Source organism: Anastrepha ludens, chromosome 4, assembly GCF_028408465.1.
Source record: "Anastrepha ludens isolate Willacy chromosome 4, idAnaLude1.1, whole genome shotgun sequence".
In the NCBI taxonomy this organism is placed as follows: domain Eukaryota; kingdom Metazoa; phylum Arthropoda; class Insecta; order Diptera; family Tephritidae; genus Anastrepha; species Anastrepha ludens.
The window spans coordinates 108,276,123-108,290,369 of record NC_071500.1 but is presented as its reverse complement, the minus strand read 5'-3'; the positions used below and the strand labels follow the sequence as shown (position 1 = coordinate 108,290,369).

Here is a 14,247-nt window from a genome sequence, read left to right as displayed (position 1 = left end):
TCAATTTGTAGGGAATGATTTTTCTCGACAGATTCTTAGCAGGTTCGGATTCTGCATTAAATTCTAAGAGAGCATAGATCTAAAGTCAATATCGAGTGCCTAAAATTTTAAAAGAAGCTACCTTTATAGAAATAGAAAATAAATTCTTCGTACCAAAAAATCGCCAAATACAAATTTGTATTAAAAAAATAACATTCATAATACATTGGACACATTTTTCTTTTATCAGTTTTCATAAAATATTATACCTATCGGAGACAATAAGTAATTTGATTAATAAGAAAATAATTGTATGAGATATTCAAGGGCCATTGCGCACAAGATCTTTTAACAAAATAAACAAAAAGCAAATAAGAATAGCAAATACGTAAAAAATCCAGAAAATTCATTTTCAAAATTAAAAAATTAAAAAATTCCTATTAGTAAATTGTGTCTAACTAGTCTACTTCGGTTAAAGTCGTATATTTTTGTAAGTTTTTTCTGATTTGCTTGAAATTTCGTCACCGGATTTATGAAGTGTTATGCTTTAGAAAAACGTAAAAAGACATATCTCAATGTTTTGAATATAAATTCAGAAAATTCATTTAAAGTTTCCTATGTTTCATGTTTCCCTAAATGGTCTACTTCCTTTAAAAACTTTCTCTATTTTTCTCTACATTTGGGAGCCTGCTCATCATAGGATTTGTACGCCAGTAACCTATATTACTTCTGTGTCTTTTGCTGGCGTTTTTATTGCCTCGTCAATTGTACCGATCTCAAGTTCGCGATGATTATTAGCATTAGACATAGGTATACATGGTCTTAAGTATTTTTGATTGGAATCTTTGTAGCATATTCAAGTTTGATTTAGAAGCAGTGCCTCAAACCTCTATTCCATATTTCCAAATCGGTGGAAATGTCGTTTTATAAATAAGAACTTTGTTTTTCAGTGATAATTTGGATTGAGATCCAGGCAGCCAGTACAGATTTCGAAAGCCATTTTTGATTTCATTTCGCGTCTTTTTTATGTGTTCCTGCCAGTTTAATTTGGAGTCGATTGTTATGCCGAGATATTTACCAACTCTAATCGATTCCATGGTTGTCCTTTTATTTGTGTATTTTTTACATGTATTGTTTTATCTGTCAGCCAAGAGACCTGCCGAAGAGTAACTCTTGCCAACAGGTGCTACTTTGGGCTGGGTAACCCCTCTGCGACGCACGAAAAATCGCTCCATCAATCAATTATCATCTCGGTCTTACTGTATGACGCTGAGTTCTGGACATTGACGAAAACACTGATGGGTGGTTATTAGGAGTTTTCAAGAGAAACATTTTTCGCAAAATCATGCATACCAAATAAGCTGGAACCAAGGGCTGTACATTGACATCGACGTAGTTAAGCGCATTAAAATTCAGCGGCTGCGCTGGCTAGATCACGTTTAGCGACTTTAATTTTATAAGATTGACTTGGATATAAGTAATTTTTTTATTATTAGTATAGAGCGATCGAACCAAGGACTTATGTCTCGTATCTGTGAAAATTACTTTGAATCTCCATACCTATTGGCATATTTGCCAAGTTGTGCCATATTGCAAAATTATGTCAATAGTTGAAACATTTACCACCACATTCCAATATGCTTGCTGCCTGCATTTGACCAATACAAACGTACATACATACATACCACGAAGGCAATGAAAGAAAACTTTATCTTACTTTTACTCGTAAGGTGAGCAAAGTACACTCCACCCAATTTCGTGTTTTTTTGTGCTTTTATTAAAATTGCGCTCGAAACAGGTAACAAATACCACTTTACCACGAAAAGTCCCGTTTGCAAGTAATTTTGTGTTGAATGTTTACAAACTCCAGATGAGCCTCAGGGCTGTTGCTGAAGATGAGGTTTCCTTGCAATTCGCATGTGCCCCTTTTTTTCAATTGCAGCGGAAGTGCTTAGATATGTACCATGAGCCTATCATGCGTAAGTACATATGTATGTGTATGGCTGTGTGCATGAGTGTATTTGCACAAATGCCTGTACAAATATATTTTCCAACGTCCCAAATTGCCACATCATATTTATGTGGCTTGTTCAGTGCATGTATACATCCCTACGTAGGTTTGCTGTAGGGTATTCCCTACATTCATACATACATACATACATACATACATACACAGTAGCCCTGAGTAGTTCCACTTCATATTGGGGTTTTGCGCTTAAGTGTTTTCTTTCGCGTCACATTTTCCTGTGTACACTTTAATTTGGTTGCATCAAAAGGGATGCACGCGCCATACACGTAAACCTCATCTTATCCATGCAAGCGTCCAAGTAGTGAGTGTATGCAACCATATATAAATTAGTGTGTGTGTGTGTGTGTACTTGTGGACATGTAGTTGGTGCTTGAAATCTGCTTTCGCATTTTACAGGTAATCAGGTTGATTGTTCGCTGTTGCTCAAGGAACTACTTAGATGATACCTGTACGTATGTATGCATGTATGCATGCGCATTCGTAGCCTTTCTCCACTCGAGCGTGTGCAAGTGTTTTATAAGTACCCTGGGATGACTTAGTTGTCGCTAAAGTTGTTTTGTATACATTCTTTTTAATTTGTCCCCTTATTCACATTTTAACAATGCACGTACTCGATTTGTGGTTGCATTGATGCGCTGCGGTAAACACGTCTACTCCTACATACAAAAATACATTTACTTACATCCATAACTATTCCGTTGAGTCATTTGTTGATTACTTCGCATTGTGGGCATAAACAGGTGGGGATTACAATGAAAGAAAGCGAAAGTTGTAAATAAGCAAAGAAAGAAAGAAAGCTAATATTCCACCCACAGAAGTTGAGTGCAAGGAGACTACTGTGAGCATATCAATGAACTAATAGTTAATCATGATATTCCTGATTATGTAAGCTTTTGAAGAATATGGAAGTTCCTTCAAGTTTGAACTTACCTTTTTATGAGCCGATAATCGCAAAATATCATTTAATATATGCACTTAGCTCTTTGAATAAAAGTTCTAGGAACAACCGCCAGGCGTTGCTCCAACTGCCATGTTGCCACATCCGCGATTAACATTCATTTCAGAACTTTATAGCCATTGATCACATTTGTAAAAGTTACGCTGTCTGAAGTAAATCTACCTCTGCACATGTTTTCGATTTTTTACAGTTTTATGATAGAAATTTAATGTTTGTATTAAATTCTGCTTTGAAAATGTTGCGAAAATCTTTTGTTAGAATTGTTGGGAAACTGTTTCGGTAATGATACTCTAAAGAAAACAGTCGCCTACGAGGGGCATGGACGCTTCAGAAGAGATGGTAAGTCCAATAAGAGTGACGTAGAGAGAAGGTAGTGGCAGGCATCGGCATGGAAGACTGATAGAAACATCAATCAAGTGAAATAAAAGTTGATCGCAAATAAACCGTCAGAGTACTTGGGCATTGTTAATGGATCCGTTCAGCACATTGTAGCTTATGATTTGGGCTCAAAGGACCTGAATTTCATGCAAATATGAGATCGCGTTGATATATAAGGCTGCGTCTGACCAATCATTCATTAAACGCATCATTACTGGAGACGAGACTCTGATTTATAAGTACGACCTGCAATCCAGACATCAGGCGAGTGAGTGGAGAGCGCCGAAAGAACCAAGAAAAACACATCATTTTCTGTCAAAAAAGAAAGCGATGGATGATCACGGTTTTTATCGATTACAACGGCCCTGTACAACTGTGCAGACAGATAAGAACTATTAGTTGGGCGTTATGAGACCTTTACATGAAGTAATTTGCCAACAAAAAGAAAGGTTGTGCAACTGTGGAAGGACGAGTCGTTCCATGGAATTCACCTGATATGGCTTCTTGCGATCTTTGTCTGTTTCATCAAATAAAAAACCACTGCGGGGACGCGTTTTAACAGAAAGAAAGTAATGGAAAAGTCGAAGATGGCTCTGAAGACTATGCTGAAAATAGAGTTTCAGAAATGTTTCGTGAGCTGGATCAAACGCTAGCATAAGTGCGTTGCAGTTGATGGGGAGTGCTTTGAAGGAGATAATATCACTTTTGAGGAATAATGAAAATCAAAATAGAAAATAGAAAAATGCATAAATGGGTAACGTTTGGAAATTAGTAAAACTTGCTAACAAAAATAAGCGCCACAACCTACCAACGTTGACCTCTCTCTGTTAGAAAAACCTATAAATTTAATGTCTAAAAGAAGTTATTATAAATAGTTAAGAGAGCACACATCTTGGACTTGGATCGTCGGAATAGCACTACTTTGATATGGTTGCTAGAATACCGAAATTTGTAAGGCAATGAAATGACCTATGAAATAGCATAAAATATTTCTTCGCTTGATGTCACTGTGTAACAATTTTGGGTCATTGTTTAGGGAGCGAAATGTAAACGAAAATTAGGATGAAGGTACTAAAGTCATCTAGGTAAACTTCCAAAGTTCTTTGCAGTCTTAGGCACAACTTTTTTGTATAGCCCAATTAATTTGCGAATTATGTATCTGAACGTTTTTCGAAAAAAGGCGGAAAAAACGTTTAAAATCTTATCTGGGAGAAATTTATAATTCGGACATGTAAAATATAATTTAAAGAAGAATATTTTTATAGAATATTTTAACACTAATAGTTGCTTCAAAAGAGTGTCGATTTGGTTTTTCTTTAGAGTAATTTTAAAAACAATGCATTTATGAGGTCGTTAGAGGGTTAAAAAGTTCCGTAAAATTATACCTCTGAAAATTTCATTAGGGGTCTTCTCAGATGAAATCTGCATAAAATGAACGTAAAAGTCTACAGAAACTGAAATAGCAAATAGTTCGCAGGTTCCCCTTAAGATATGCCACACTTTTTCTTATTTCCTTCATTGGCATTACGTTGTGAATACACAAGACCTGCTACCTGCACATGTACTATATGTATGTATGTCGGTAATTGCATTTTTTAGTTGTTTGCTTGCTCTTAACTACTTGTTCAGAATTTTCTTTGTGTCCGAAATTGCATTAGTAAGTACCTGGCTGTATGTAATAAATATCATTGTTAAAATAATAGTTTCCCTTACTTTTGAACTTTCCTTCATAGTCATGGGTGCCAGCAATTATACCTATGATTCTGATGATTTGCCTGAAAACATAAAGGAGGCAGCAGTAAGAAAGAGCAGTAATAATCATTTCCAAGACAGTCGGTTCTACGTAACCGAAACGACCCGAATTTATATCCGGCCAAGGACTGTCACTTCAGCAGCATTCGCCCTATATGCATGGGGAATGCTTATGCTGTTTCAACAACAACAGCAGTAATAATAGTAAGAGAGCTTCCCTCAAACCAAGTCATTGAGGGCTAATCAATAAAACAGTAAATGAGCGCAGCTCGTAGTTTAGGTTAGCTCTACGGACCCCGTAGTATCAACTGGCTATACACTCTCTCACTAACCTGAACCTACTGGACTGCGCATGAGAAAAATAATTCGAAAATTTGTAAATTTGGCTTTCCTACCATTTGAATTTACGGGTTGCTTTCTTACCATATACACTGTTTATTCCAAAGTAAAACCGAGCTTTCTACAAAATTGAAGAATAAAGTTTATTTTGTAACAAATATTTTTTATTAACCAATATATTCGCAAAAAGTTCAATATTAATATTTACGGAAAGAGTTGAAACAAATTTTTCAAAAATTGTTTTTTGTTTTTTTGTTTTGATTTCCTAAAGAGCAGTAGGAGCAGTGAAAAAAAAAATAATTTTGCCTCCTTTTGCTCAAAATAGTTCCAAGGCTATGCACATAGATTCCTTTGACTTTCCCATTTTTATCAACCTACCCACCTAGCAGGCATGCATGCAATTGTATTTTATTTGTATGCCACCAGAGTATTTGTTATTATTTTAATTACATACACACTTTGTTGTTTAGCACCGACAAATATATCCTAATAACACAAATGGAAGTTTAATCAAAGATAATAGAATAAAACCCACAAGTCCCATGGCTACCAGATAAAAATTAAAAAGTGGTTAGTTTATGCCAATGCGAACGAAGAGTGTTCCCTTATGTACAATAAATAGTTTCTGTTGCAGTACCACATATTGAAGCGAGTGGTGCGACGCATTTACATACATACATACACACTCACATACATGCACACATACGAGTACGTGCACTATCAATTAATTATTTCATTAAAAAATTATAGCAGCCCAATAACACACAATGCAAAGAGTAAGCAGATATTCTATGATTTAACTTATGCGATAAAGAAGCCAAATACACAACGCACACAAAGTACTCATATACATGCATAAGTATGTAAGTGTATACACTGGTCCACATGCATAAGCGCATAAGTATATCCACACGCATACTTATAAATTTACACAAGCGTACCAAAAATTGATGCGTATATTGCCTGGATAGTGGGGGCGTCTTCCTCAACCACCGCATACGAGCCCACTTCTACACTCGCACATGAGTTCGTCAACTTTTGAGTGGGTGTGTTGCAAAAATATTTTTATATAATAGAGGATGCATCCATTGTGTTAGCAACAATGGCATTACAAGGCTACAATGGTGGCAGTGGGGAAGTGGTTGGGGCGCAGGTGGGATAAATATTGTTGAAAGTCTAATACTGGGCGTTCGGTCTGTTCGGTTGGCGCCCATCAGCTTCATACCCTCTTTTACTCATCACCAGTTAAAGTACTTGACTCCTGTGTAGATACATATGCGATGAACGAAGAAAAACAATTACAAAGGCAGCAAAAACAAAGAAGTATAACATAAAAACAAAAGAAAAAATAAAAACAACAGGAAGCTTACAAGCCCATACATGCACCCGCATACATACTTATATGCATACATGTGAAAACATAAACAAGTGTGGAAACGTGTTACGCTTTGATGTGTGTGTGCTAGAGATGGGCGAGAGACCAATTTTCAAACTTGCTCCCAAATCGATTTGGACCTAATTATTTTGTGTCAATCTTGCCCATTAACTTATGTTTTGCCTTTTTTTGTGTTTATTGGTGATGGGAGTAAAAGAGGTGTTGTTTGAGATATGTTGGAATCCAGGACTACATCAGTTGTGGGCTTGTCGTTGTATATGTATATTACACATACATATATACTTGGCTTACATCTCTTTTGTTAGGCGATTGACCGAGCTTCTTCTCCAATTTGTGGTGTGCATCTTACTGTTTTCCTACAAATGATGGAACCTAGGAAGGAAGTTTTATGACATCATCGAATGGCAGATGGTTTTTCATGATGACATTTTTTTATGGCCAAAATACAATTGAAGGTTCATCGAAGCCAGAGGCGCTAAATAACACTTAATTAGAATATTTATTTTTTCCAGTTCAGTATGGATATAGTACCGTTCTGCTTAAGCTATTGGTTTTTTTTTTGTTTTTTTGCCGGTGCAACTTGTAAGTACAGCGCTCAGACAACAATCAGTCCATTGTACTGAACTCGGGTCCCCTTTTTAATTTTCTGAGTAGATCTTGTACTGGACATTCTGGACAGAGTGCATTGTCTGGGAAGCCTACCTTTTACATGTGTTTCATCTATAGAAAGTAGCCCATCATTAGTCCAACCAGCTGCCTACAGTCCCTTCTACTTAATAACAGGAGGATCTGCGACAGTCGGTCGGACATGGCAGGCAACATCCGTTTCGTCCGTAGGCTATTGGTTTACGTACGCCCTATTGTATCGTTGGCCACTAAGCAGAGCGCCATTGACAACGAGAGCTCGACTTTCATAGAAGAGTTATTTTTCAATTATGTCTCCGGTCCATAAATCGAAATTCGAGAGTAATTTTAAAAGTCGGTGCAAAGTCAGTGAAATGTCACTACTGGCGCATGTCGAGGCCATATTTAGTTGGTAGCATATCTTGGAAGAAAACTGCCAAATCGGTATATTTATTTGTGTTTGGCATTCGTTAGAATCGAGGAAATCGAGTGATTTTTCTTTTCCATCACGAAAACGAACAAGCTCACGCTTCAGCAGCTGTGGTCGCCAAATTAATAGAAAAAGGGTTCCAACTCGTTTCACATGCCGCCTATTCTCCAGATTTTGCTCCCTTGGATCTCCCGGATATAGATGTCTTAGCTATACATGACCTCAACTATAACTTTCAGTAGAATTGCTATAACTCGCTCAATTTTGCCCCGATTGGCCTGAAGTTTCGGCAGGTTATTGCAAAATCGTTGGGCTTTAAAATTTGCAAAAATCATGAAAATCGGTTGAACAACAACAAAACTAACTATGAAATTTCAAATGAGGAGGAACACCCCCAAATTCCAAGCTGCCTTGGCTGTACATGACCGCAACTATAACTTTCAGTAGAATTGCAATAACTCGCTCAATTTTGAGCGTAATCGGCGATTTTTTGAAAACAAAACCCGACTCGGTTTAAAAAAAAATCGGTCAAATGATCCTCACTGGCATGAAGTTGCCCTTGCTAAATTATTTCAGTCGAAGTTCTGTAACTCCCTTCGTTTTCCTTTGATTTGCTTGTAATTTATACACAAAATTGTGACTACCATCAATTTACTTCTAAGCATATTCTTTTCATGTTTCGGGACTGTGCGTCCCAAGCTCTATTGCCCATCTCTAATATACATACATACATATGTAGTACACCACTCATAATCCTTTCGATGTAACAACGGAATTGCCTCAGATAAAGTAAGCACGACAGCATGAGAAGGATGTACATCAGACAAGCTGGACATTGAGTGAGATATGGCACCCGAAGCACACTTATTAAATTTCAATTACTTCTTGTATGCCTTTCACACTATTGAAAAAAATGCGTAGGAATGGGAGAGATGACGCACTCTAGTAGCACTCATGAAAGCTATTCGTGCGAGTACTTGGCTTTGCTGGCGAGCCCTAACCTGCGTAGAGTTGCCATTGTGGGCCCAAAAGGGGTGCTGACCACATGCAGACATATGTGCTCGCATAATATACATACATATGTACATTCAACAAATCTTTACATATGCATGGGATATCTATTATGGACATTCGTGGTTGACTTGCCCTTTTTTGGTCATCATTATTATGTTTTATGTATTGCGTGTTAAATGGGTGCGTACAAAGTATATTTTGTGCTTAAGCCAAAGGGTTTGCACCAAAGAAATCACAGAGTAAATACTTTGTATGTGTGTAAGCATGCATTTTGTTGTTATTGCAAACGCACAGTTCGCTGTGACGCTGTTGCTGTCGGAAACTAAAGATAAATATTTGAAACTATGAAGTATTTGTTTTATTCTCTTTTTATTCAAAAATGCTTCTCTATAAATATTTTCTATGTTGTGCTTTCGATGATATTTCGAAGTGGCATTTTAAAGTAATTCTATGGGAGTAGAGATTTATATAACAAAAAAATATCGTACCTTTGGTCTAACGCTTTGTGGATAAACCAACTTTGATTGAGGCATTGTAAGCCACGAGATATCGACGGAAGTCCTCCAGCGAGTCATTCAAATTAGTGTTTACCGATGGCTGAATGACGGCGTAATTGCGGCCAACATTTGAAAGGGATTATCTTTAAAAAGTAAATGTCATGAATAGTTCTACACAAAAATAATACAGATTGCCCAATCAATTTGAAATTTCATTATTTCATTTCAATTTAAAAGCCGATACCTCTAAATTGTTCAGCCTGAAGGAAATTATGTGTACACTTCAAACGATCAGTTACATTTATAATATATTGGCATATGCACAAACTTACAATTTCAAATATTTTCTAAAAACACAAATGTATGTACATACTTATATATGTAAGTAAATATGAACAAATATAAAACTGCTGTGCTAAAATTACTATTTAAAACTCAATTTTGCAAGCTACCTGCCTGCAAATCGATTTCGTTACGTAACGATGAAAAATTACTATGAAAAGATAAATTATACCTGTGACAATGTCGAAAAAGTAATTAGTGAAACTGCGAGCTAAATTTAAAGCGTTTTGCGAGACACAATTTTGACGAAATTACTTTCAGGCTAGCAAGCGAAGTTGCACTCTATACTGAATGTATGTATGTCAGGTTAAGACAACGAAAATAAAATACAGGGTTAAAAAAATAATGTAAAATGTTTAAAAAGATTTTGGTATGGATCAGAAGAAAAAAGTTTCAATAAATATGGAAAAATTAAGGGTTTCGAGGAAGTGGAAAGTTACTCGTTTTTTAGCTCATTGTCACTTGCATGTTTTTATTATTTTTTTGTTTCTTTTATTATTATTTTTTTATTACTCCTGTTTTCCTTGGATATTCTTGTCATGGGTGGTTGTATTTTGGGCTATTTTTTTTTTATTTATTTATTTTTTTTTTTTGGCGCGTACACCTTTTTTTTGGGTGTTTGGCCGAACTCCTCCTCCTATTTGTGGTGTGCGTCTTGATGTTGTTCCACAAATGGAGGGACCTACAGTTTCAAGCCGACTCCGAACGGCATATATTTTTATGAGGAGCTTTTTCATGGCAGAAGTACACTCGGAGGTTTGCCATTGCCCGCCGAGGGGCGACCGCTATTAGAAAAATGTTTTTCTTAATTTTGGTGTTTTCGCCGAGATTCGAACCGACGTTCTCTCTGTGAATTCCGAATTGTAGTCCCGCACGAACCCATTCAGCTACGGCGGCCGCAAATTACTACTGTTAAATTCAAAGAAAACCTTCCGTTCTCATCTTTGTGCAGAGATATTCTCACGAACCGCAGAAAGTAACAGACTTATGAACCGTCGATAGGAGTTTTAAGTATTTTTCAAGTCTTTTACTCAACATCCGAAATATAATTTGAAATTGAACAATCATGAAAGTTTTTTAAATTTTCGTTTGCATAACTGTTTATTCTAACTTCACATTTATACCTTCCAAAGATTATGTTAAATAAAAGAGCTCTGTTAAAAAAGAAACGTCTGGTGGAGACTACGAATTCCACTGTTAAAACACATCTGTTTTACCGAATTTTCTGCCATCATTGTCTTATCTCGTAGTTTGGCAACCTAATTTTCACTTTACTGCGCAGTTGGCATTCGCCAATACAGCGATTTGATTTGCTTGATGCCATTTTGAAAATGAAATGTTAAGACAGCGAGGTGCCCACATGAGGAAACTGGACAAAGTCAAAGCGGAAATTTGACAGATTTTAACACATTTGGAAGGTGTAAATGTGGGGTACCATAGAATTTACTGAAATGCATTTCATGGACGTTTTTAGGCTGAAGCATATCCAAATCGACAGATTCTTTCGCGTCCTTTGTTTGATAGAATTTATCAAAAATTGCGTGATACCGGTTCGTCCTCATCATCATAGCATTTACAGCTCGGGGTGAGTCAGTGCGCCGACCCTTTCTACGTGATGGGCAAAATAGTTTTGGTAGCAAAAAATATTAGACTTCTCTATCTGCTTTTAATTTCAGTAAATTTTATATATTTTGAGCCAACTATGGATGTTTTATCCATTGAACGAGAGATCTAGTTGTAATTTTTCTTTAATTTATTTAATTTGTCTTTTTCAATTCAGACACCTGTGAGTCACGAAATCCATGTCGCCAGCGACATACCTGTTTTTGGAAGACCATTTTTTGAAGGCTGACAACTTTTTGAGCAAATCTCGTAAGGATACAAAAAATTTTATTTTTTAATAATGGATCCAAAAATAAAATACTGAAAACAAATATGCAAAATTCATGAAAGTCGGTTGTAAAACAACAAACCTGTGAAATTTTAAATGAGACGGAACACCCCCAAACTTCAGGCTGCCTGACCTCAACTATAACTTTCAGTGGAATTCCTATAACTCGCTCAATTTCGCCCCAATTGACAAGAAGTTTCGGCAAGTTATTGCAAAAGCGTTGGGCTTTGAAATATGCAAAAAGAAATCGTTTTTCGTTTCCGTTTTACACGCTTTCAAAGAAACACCCAAAAAACACCATTTCAAATGAGGCGGTGGCCGTAAGGAATTGAAGGAATTGCCGCTGCTAGAAAAGTCACACATCTCTGGAGTGATATGAAGAAAACTATTTCCTCTTTTTTTATAGTTTATCTTTTGTTGTTAATTTGACAAATACTTATTTCCTTGCCATTATTTGTCTTTAATTTACTTTACTAGGAAATAAAGCACCCGAACGTGTCATATAGGGTTACGATACATTTCACATTCGTGAATGGACTTCCAGCTACTAAATTACATTTTGAATTCCTTTGAAATGCTTTTGAAGTTTCTTCTAAGGAATTGAATAAGTAATAAATTCCTTTGCCATGAATCTTAATGAATTGATTACCAATTACAATTACATTCTCCAGTAATGCATTTAATCGGCTCCGCTATTACTTTTATTCGCTTTATGGCATTTATATGTACATATTCAGGAGACATAAGTATTTTTGTATTTACGTATGCACTTTTACAGAAATATGTCCATTTCATTTTGGGCATAGAAAAATCCGATACGCGGTAGACATTATTCACAGGCACACCTTGTGTGCAAATATGAAGCGTCAAAGCGTCTAGCACCTACCACGTACTTGCATGTATGTATGTGTGTATGTACGTATTCACGCCTAACTTCTTTTTTACACGGTACGTACGTTCCTTAGAAAAGCGTGCAAAAAAATAGAGTAAAAAAACTACATGCGACTTATGTAAATTTGGGTATAGGTTAGGTTAGGGTGAACTTGGTTAATCCTGTAGATCGCATATAGACCAGAAATTGATCCATAGTTACACCAAGTGCTTGTATGGAGAACTTTATGCCTGTCTTTGATACACAGTTTAAATAATTTGAGTAGGCTGCTAAATTTTTGATCTACCACGCTTTCTAATGTTGTAAATGATGCAGGGCCTAAGCAGCTTATTCGTGTTTTGCTGAGTGTTGGGCAGTGGCAGAGTAGGTGTTCCACTCAGTCATATTTGACACTTGTGAAGCAGGCAACTGCAGTATATAAGTTTAAATAAAGGGTTGTTATATTTCAAGGGCCGATGTTGAATGTGAGCCACACCTAAACATCAAGTTTTTTTCTGCATTTCATTTAACATTTTTCAATTTCAGACTAACTCATGGAACCATGGAAAGATACACAATCGAGCAACGCGTTAAAGTTATTCAGGCTTATTATGAAAACGGGCGTTCAAGTCAAGATGCATATCGCACACTTCATCTTCAGTGCTGAGGCACATTTTCACCTCAGTGGATTCGTCAATAAGCAGAATTGCCGCACTTGATGGCCGAATAATCTCACGTCGTGGCGATGTCAATTGGCTGCCACGTCGATAAGCCAGCAACAATTCAAGAGCTAAAGATATGAGAAATGAGATAATTCGGCACATTAACGGCATAAAACCTCAATTATGCCTCAGCGTCGTCGAAAATTTGGATCATCGGATGGAGGTGTGCCGCCGAAGGCATACGTAATTGAGCCATACCAATATTTTCATAATAAAGAGAAATGACAATAATTTCTTAAAAAAATTGTATTTTATTCAAAATCAACACCGGCCCTTGAAACTTAACCACCCTTTAGTTAAAAAATGGAGTGCGTAATAGCCTAGACAGACGGCGGAATTAATCGGGATTACCGGCGCAGCTATTTCGGAATAAAATTGTAGTGTGACAGACGGTTGTTACGCGGATTAGTGAACAGCTGATTTGCTTATTAGATAGTTTTGTCAGTAAAAGATGGAATGCAGGCTGTCCTGATACTAAAAATAATTATTTATTTAAAACAAGACTTAAATTGCAATTTCTAAAATTGCTCCGAAATATCAAAACAATTAATATATTTTCGAACGTGTTAGTGCAAACTCTTTCTTCTCTTTAAAAGTTGCTTTCCTTTTTTATTCACAATAGATATTAACTGTAATTTTTCGGCAATGTTGCCGTCGAAAATTCCCCTAAACCGCTTAAATTATGAGAATTAAGTCTAGCTGTCTATCCGCATTAGTTGCAAATTAGGTCAAATAAAGATTTTCTTTACAAAAAATAATTTTTTTTTCATTCCGTAAAATAATGATTCAAAAACAAAATTGGATGATTAATTTTGCGCCATTTTGCGCACAATACTTGTTATCCAGCTACACGTGACCAAAAGAAATTTTAATGCACAGTCGGACTTGATTAATTCTAAAATGTACATTTGGCATCGTTTTTGAAGGAACAGATGGATGTACATAAGTATGTATGCATATTTACTTAATCTTACACGAAATTTTTTACTTAATGAGGTAATCACTTTGGAATTATGATTTGTTTA

General features: G+C 36.2%; 1 protein-coding gene across 2 annotated transcripts in view; it reads right to left on the bottom strand.

Annotated features, from left to right (window-relative positions):
- Nucleotides 1–14,247, bottom strand: part of LOC128860540 (glycoprotein 3-alpha-L-fucosyltransferase A) — a 28,508-nt gene that overhangs the window by 11,401 nt on the left and 2,860 nt on the right. The gene's annotated exons all lie outside the window — the stretch shown is intronic.